At 47.4% G+C, this 7,500-nt stretch overlaps 1 protein-coding gene across 1 annotated transcript in view; it reads left to right on the plus strand.

The window, feature by feature from the left end:
- The window catches only part of LOC125043176 (transcriptional coactivator YAP1-like), a 179,574-nt gene that overhangs the window by 45,840 nt on the left and 126,234 nt on the right, over positions 1-7,500 (plus strand). The window lies entirely within an intron of this gene.

The following is a 7,500-nucleotide window of genomic DNA, read 5'->3' on the forward strand; positions in this document are numbered from 1 at the left end:
CAAAGACTGACACAGAAAAGATAAAGAGAGAGATATAGACAGACAGACAGACAGACAGACAGACAGACAGACAGACAGACATAGGAGATTAGGAGATGTAGAAAGGGAGAAGGAAAAAGGAAGAGAGGAATAGATTTGTTATTTTTATTTCGTATTTTTATTACTGCTGTTAGTAGTAGTATTACTCTTATTATTGTTGTTGGTAGTAGTAGTGTTTTTATTATTGTTATTGCAGCTGTCAGGATGTTGATGTTCGCTTAAGATCTCTTTTATTAAAATTAATTGCCATTTGGGTATAGACTGTATCCATATTCTCCGAAGCAATATATTTTCATGTTATTGCGTGTTTGCATGCATCTAACACAAAACGAAACATGGAGAGCAAACAATTAGTCGTTACTAATTATTACACTAATGTTGTCTCATGTAGTGGAATGCTACATGTTCATTCGCTGGATATCCGCAGGGCACCATTGGATGCAAAGTTTGGCAACGCGAAATCGAAAGCTGACTATGAATACGCAATCCGTATGAAATGTTGATAGTCCGGTTCGCTATCGACTACAAATAAAAAAGTTTAAAAGAGTGTATTTAGATAATGATCATGAATATATGAAGATGCTTTCACTGGCTGGGATTGTATTGCTCGTATATATACCTCTCTCTCTCTCTCACTCTCTCTCTCTCTCTGTCTCTCTCTCTCTCTCTCTCTCTCTCTCTCTCTCTCTCTCTCTCTCTCTCTCTCTCTCTCTCTCTCTCTCTCTCTCTCTCTCTCTCTCTCTCTCTCTCTCTCTCTCTTCTCTCTCTCTCTCTCTCTCTCTCTCTCTCTCTCTCTCTCTCTCTCTCTCTCTCTCTCTCTCTCTCTCTCTCTCTCTCTCTCTCTCTCTCTCTCTCTCTCTCTCTCTCTCTCTCTCTCTCTCTCTCTCTCTCTCTCTCTCTCTCTCTCTCTCTCTCTCTCTCTCTCTCTCTCTCTCTCTCTCTCTCTCTCTCTCTCTCTCTCTCTCTCTCTCTCTCTCTCTCTCTCTCTCTCTCTCTCTTTCTTTCTCTCTCTTTTCTTTTATTAACGTAATTATGTTTATCCATTCATTTGTTTGATTATTATTTTGTGGAAGTTTTCGCCTCTTTAGGAACAGCGAGACGCGTTAATTTGAATATCATAATGACCATTCTGAAGATGTCGGGAAGAGAATGGCGTCTCCTTAGCCTTGCGTCGACACTTGATCGGCTGTGATCACGTGTAGCGACTGGACTGGTTATAAGCTGCCGGTCTTATCTCCGTGTCTCCTTTCTTCTTGTTCTTCCTTTTTTTCATTCGCGAGTCCGCCTGGGTTGGTTACTCTCTTTGCTGTGCTCTTGCCCCTTCTCCTTGCGTCGAGTTTCTCAGTTCATATATTTTTTTTCCCCCTCCGTCTTCTCTTTCTCATTCTCCTTCGTCTTCCCCTTCAATTGTCATGGTTTTGGCCCCCTCCTCTTCCTTTTCTTCCTCCCCGTCTTTCTCCTCCTCCTTCCTCCTCCACCTCCACCTCCACCTCCACCTCCACCTCCACCTCCACCTCCACCTCCACCTCCACCTCCTCCTCCTCCTCCTCCTCCTCCTCCTCCTCCTCCTCCTCCTCCTCCTCCTCCTCCTCCTCCTCCTTCTCCTCCTGATTTCCCTTTCTGCACAAGCGAGTGGCCAGTCACTCTTCCTCAATCGCCACAAGGATGTCTGTCAGCCTTGGATCGTATACCGGCGATGAGAAGGGAGGGGAAGAGGAGGGGAGGGGAGGGGAGGGGAGGGGAGGGGAGGGGAGGGGAGGGGAGGGGAGGGCAAGGGAAGGGAGGGGAGGGCAGGGGAAATTTTTGGGGAAGGGGGTCCTGTGGTAAGGGGGGAGGGGGGAGGTGACAAAGGGAAAGGGGAAATCTGCTGAGGGTGAGGGGAGGAGGGGTGGGGGTTGGGGATAAGCGGCAAGGGGAAAGGATAGGAAGAAAGGGAGGATGAGGGAAAGAGGGGTAAGGGGGAGGGGAGGAAGAGAGGGAAGGGAAAGGGGATACATGCTGAGAGGAAGAGATATGGGAAGTAGGGATGGGCTTCTTGGCTACGGGGGGGGGGGGTTGAAGGGGAGGGGGTAGGGTAAGAAGGGGACTAGAGGGAGGAGGAGAAGAGGTGATAGGAGGTGTATTGATGAGTCAAGAGTTTCCCTTCGTAGACTGAGATGTATGTGTGTGTGAAGGTGCGAGAAGGAGCCACTTGCAAGTCGTTTTCTCTTGTATTGTGTATTATTTTCCTCGTGTTGTATATTGTATTTCAGTATCTGCCTTCTTTCTCATATATTCCTTCTTTTCCTCCTATTCCTCTTTCTTTTCTTTCTCTTTTTCCTCCTCCTCTCTCTCTCTCTCTCTCTCTCTCTCTCTCTCTCTCTCTCTCTCTCTCTCTCTCTCTCTCTCTCTCTCTCTCTCTCTCTCTCCCTCTCTCTCTCTCTCTCTCTCTCTCTCTCTCTCTCTCTCTCTCTCTCTCTCTCTCTCTCTCTCTCTCTCTCTCTCTCTCTCTCCTTCTTCTTCTTCCAGAGAGAAGAATAAGAAGAAAGAAGAAGAAGAAGAAGAAGAAGAAGAAGAAGAAGAAGAAGAAGAAGAAGAAGAAGAAGAAGAAGAAGAAGAAGAAGAAGAAGAAGAAGATTGGAGAATCATTTTTCTATCTCTCTCCACGCTGCTTCGAATTGAAAAGTGGGAAAAAAGAAGAACGAAACAGAGGAAAATATACAATGACGCTACGGGGAACGATGCTGTCCGCAGAAAATTGCCGTGACGAAATTTCACGTGATTGCCGTGATAAAACTCGAATTCACGTACGAAGAAGAGGGAAGTGGAGAAGGAGAAGGAGAAGGAGAAGGAGAAGGAGAAGGAGAAGGAGAAGGAGAAGGAGAAGGAGAAGAAGGAGAAGAAGAAGGAGGAGAAGGAGAAGGAGAAGGAGAAAAAGGAGAAAAGTGTCTGCTGAAACGAGAAAGAAATATTTTTGGAAGAAAATATGAGAAAAGTTTTTTTTTCGGAAAAGATTTTTATGCGTCTGTTCGTTTGTCACCCCTCGACGCCCACGTAGGAGTCTGCCTGGCGCCACCCGCGGGATGACGACGGCGAGGGCGGGCGGTGGGTGGCGAGGGGGAAGGAGGGAGGGAGGGAGGGAGGGAGGGAGGGAGGGAGGGAGGGAGGGAGGGAGGGAAGGAGGGAAGGAGGGATGCAGCGGAGGGGGCGAGGCTAATGGGAGGGAAGAAAGCCGGGAGGAATAGGGAAGGAGTTAGGGGTGGAGAAAAAGACAAAGGAGGGGGGAGAGGAAGGAATAAGGATTAGTGAGGGAGAAAAGAGAGAGAATGCGAGGGAGGGAAGCGAAGAAATAAAAGGATTGGGGTAAAGGGAGTAAAGACGGAGGGAGGGAAGGAAGAAAGCTTAGGAGAGCTTAAGTTTATGCTTCTCTTAAGACTGGTTTTGTGGAAAGGGATATTTAAAGGAGAATAACAGCGTAACAGTCGAGGAGGAGATTTTTTAACTCGAGATGTTTTCCTTGAAAGACTTTCTCTGATTCTGTATAGTGTCCTAAAAGAATCTTGGATATATAAAGAAATAATAAATATTAGGAAAATAAGGGAGGAATAATCTTCAAATACATATTAGTATTGTATGTCATCAGGACAACGTTACGCGTGTGTTAAAAAAAAAAAAAAAAAAAAAGTTTCAGTCCTCATGAGGCGTTACCATGGTTACGTGCATGTCTGTCTCTGTTATTATTTTTCCTCTGATGACTCTTCTGATCGGAGATACAGACCTGCAGCGAAATTGCAGACAAATTGAAGTCCCGATTGTAGGTTGTGCAAGGGAGAGGGAGGGCGGGGAGTGAGGGAGATGTTCGTGTCTAGAGGAGGATGTTGCACTCAGGGATGCTGCCCGGTTGCATGACCATTGCAGAGGAGGAGAGGTAAGGATCTCGCGATAGAGCAGAGGATAAATTGGAGACTATGCGCCATCTCACACGTTCACTCGCGCGCGTGTGTAAGAGTGTGTGTAAGAGAGAGAGTGTGTGTGTGTGTGTGTGTGTGTGTGTGTGTGTGTGTGTGTGTGTGTGTGTGTGTGCGTGCGCGCGCGTGTGTGTGTGCGTGCGCGCACGTGCGTGCGTGTGCGTGTGTGCGCAAAAAAAACATGGAATAGGCGAATGAAGCAATAAACAATAAATAATAAAGTGGGTAATAAGTGACAAGAAGAGATAGAAGGGGATAGATAGTGGGTTAAGGAAGAGAATGTGGATGCCTGATTATATAGCGGGGGGAGTGGATGAGGGGGGAGGGAGAGTTGACGGCGGGGAGTGCCTCATGGCGATGGCTGTGGGGAGAGGAATAGGGGGAGGAGGGGAGGTGGAAGGAGGGGGAGGAAGGGCCCTGGGGATGTGCCTGGGGTGAAGGGGGGATGGAGGGAGGGAGTGGCAAAGCTGACTCATTTCCTTGTACTCAAGATGGATCATTTTCTCCTATTTTTATGCCCTCGTCTCGGCTTTCTTTGTTTTAGGCGTCTTCGGTGTCTCTTCGCTGCTTAGAAGAACCGGCGAAAGAGAGTGAGAGAAGAACATGAAAATGAAAATTAATGTTAAAAAAAACACGCAAGAACTTAATGAGCATCGCACAATTGAATAATGAGAACGGGAAGAAGAATCAGTCTCGGGGGTGTGACGAGAAGTACCGGGCGAAGTAAAAGTACCGATAAAAAGAGGAGGAGGGTGGATGGAGGAAAGAAAGGGAGGAGGAGGAGGGGGGGGGGGATGGAGGAAAAAGAAAGGGAGGAGGAGCGACGGCAGGAACAGACGGAGCATGGAGCGTTTTCCTCCTGGGCGAGTCGTGTTTTGCCGTCGGTCCTCACGTGAAGGTAGCGAACAGAGGAGCTGGGCGAGGTCGGCTTGGGAACTGGGTCGGCGTTGGCGTTTTCAGGGACAGAGGGGAGGAGAAGAGAAGGAGAAGAGGAGGAGAAGAGAAGGAGAAGAGGAGGAGGAGGAGGAGAAGAGGAGTAGGAGGAGGTGAAGAGGAGTAGGAGGAGGAGTAAAGGAGTAGAGGAGTAGCGGAGAAGGAGTAGAGGAGTAGAGGAGAAAGAAAGGAGGAGGAGAAAAAAGAGAAGAAGGAGGGGTGGAGGAGGAAGATAGGGAGCAGGAGAAGGAGACGAAGAGGGGATGGGCAAAGACGCAGATACGGAGAAGAAATGGAGAGACAGGGACAGGGGAGGAGGAGGTGTGAGAGATATGGATAGAGCAAGAGGGGAGGGAGAGAGAGAGGGACAGGGACAAAGATGCACACGGGAAAGGGAGGGAGTAGGACATAGAGATACAGAGAGAGGGAGAGGGAAATAAATACATGCACAGACACAGAAAGGGAGAGGATGAAAAGGGTGAACAATGAGAGAAAGAGAGGAACGGGGGGGAATAAGAGAGTAGTGAGGGAAGATAATAGAGAAAAGGAGAAAATAGAAAGAACTAAGAGATAAAGTGGAAGAGAGAGACAGAGACAGAGACAGAGACAGAGAGTAATGACAGTCTCATGTAGCACGTTTTCCTTTCCTTCCTCTGCTTTCTTTGTCTCTCCTTCCGTCTTTCCTCCGCGAATCTCTATAATCTTCGGCCGTTTCATTGTTGTGCGCGTATTGTTTTCAAATTCCGCTTAATTAGGTGTGTCCTGTCCTGGTAGCGTCGTGTCATGCCAGCGTAGCCCACGTCTTCCTCGGTGTGTGTGTGTGTGTGTGGTCGTAGATGCGGTCGTCCAGGTTCCTTGCATGTGTTTTATAGGGTCGTGGTGTGGCGGGGTACCCTGATGGCGTGTCCTGCCCTGTAACTTGGTAACAATGTACCGTGGTGCGTGCGATCGCTCTCTGTCGTCATTTGCAGGGAAAGCAGGGAGATGGGATACAGTATGATGACGAGCACAAAAGAAAAAAATATCACGCGCACTTAATTAGAACCCAGAGGAGGAATCATCAGAAGATATATTGAAGAAATTATGTGGGATTTGCATATTTATTTTTATTTTTTTTCGATAAAGAAGCGCGTCGTAGGGTTTCTCCAGTTCAAATAAAACTTTCACGCATCTCCATAAAACTCTATTACAGTCTATAAGCACTGGACTCACTCTGCATCTACGCCCGCACAATAGAACAGCATAGCAACACTGGACAGAACAAGGGGCAAGACAATGCAGGGCGAAGCATTCGGCCATGCACTATTTAAGGTGAAATCTTTAACACAAAACAAGAGCAGTTCACACACAGCAGATATTGATTAATGAATGAGCAACACAAACCTGGCCGCAGCGCAACTCGGCGAAAGCAACACAGGGGCAAAGTTGCAACAGGACGGGGTGTTTGGGGACGCACGTGGCACCCGTGCCATCGTGGGTGCGCCGCACGTGCCCACCCGTCATGGAAGTGCCATGGACGAGAATGGTGGAGGGTGAAAAGGGATTTAGACTAAAGGCGGTGGATAACAAAGAGAGAAAGAACGGCGATGGTGGTGATAATGGTGGTGAAGGTACCAGATAATGCTAAGAACATTTTCATCAATAATACGACTGTTACCATGGTGACACTTTATGATGAGGATGCTGGCGTTGACTATGATGATGTTACTCATAAAACTAATGAAGTTTTAATGAAATATTATAAGCCGCTAGTAGTTAAATTAAATACTAGAAGCGTAAATATAAGTTCGAAAGAAGAAAGAAGGTAAAGAAAGAATTAGAAGAAGAAGAAGAAGAAGAAGAAGAAGAAGAAGAAGAAGAAGAAGAAGAAGAAGAAGAAGAAGAAGAAGAAGAAGAAGAAAACGAAGAAGACGACGGGAGATGAGATGAGAGAGAGGAGAGAACACTCACTGCTAAGGAATTTACGCTGTGTTGAACTAACGCGATAAAAGTGCACTTTGGGTCGCAATCATCATCAACTTCTTCTCCTTTGGCTCTGCTTCTAGTCTCGCAGATTTCTTTATCTTTCGTTCCATTCTTTTGAATTCTTGGAAGTTATCATAGTCATAGTGATGATAGAAGGATTGTTATCTTTACGATCTTTGTTGACTGTTTAAATATCATTATCTTTATCACCGTCGTCATCACTGTTTCAGGAGTCCATCTCAGCCGTTGTCGTCTTCTTCGTCATCGCCGTTATCATAGTCATCACGATCTTCACCATAATCAGCATATCGCCCTCGTCATCATCATGTTCAGCATCATGATCATAGCATCATTATCACTAGAGGCGTCATCACCACTACAGTCATCACCACCGTCATCACCGCCTACGGAAGGAAAGTTGGGAAGCTGTGGTGATGAGTCTGCCATATTACCTCCTGTGGTAGAGATAGGGATGTGGCAGGGGGGAGGGGGGGAGGGGGGGAGGAGGAGACGTCAGGGGAGCAGGCGTCAAGGGAGGAGAGGGGGTGGGGGAGGATGGGAGGGGGAGGATGGGGGAGGGAACAGAAGGGGATGTTGGGGAGACGACAGGAGAGGG

The sequence above is a fragment of the Penaeus chinensis genome, chromosome 33, assembly GCF_019202785.1.
Source record: "Penaeus chinensis breed Huanghai No. 1 chromosome 33, ASM1920278v2, whole genome shotgun sequence".
In the NCBI taxonomy this organism is placed as follows: domain Eukaryota; kingdom Metazoa; phylum Arthropoda; class Malacostraca; order Decapoda; family Penaeidae; genus Penaeus; species Penaeus chinensis.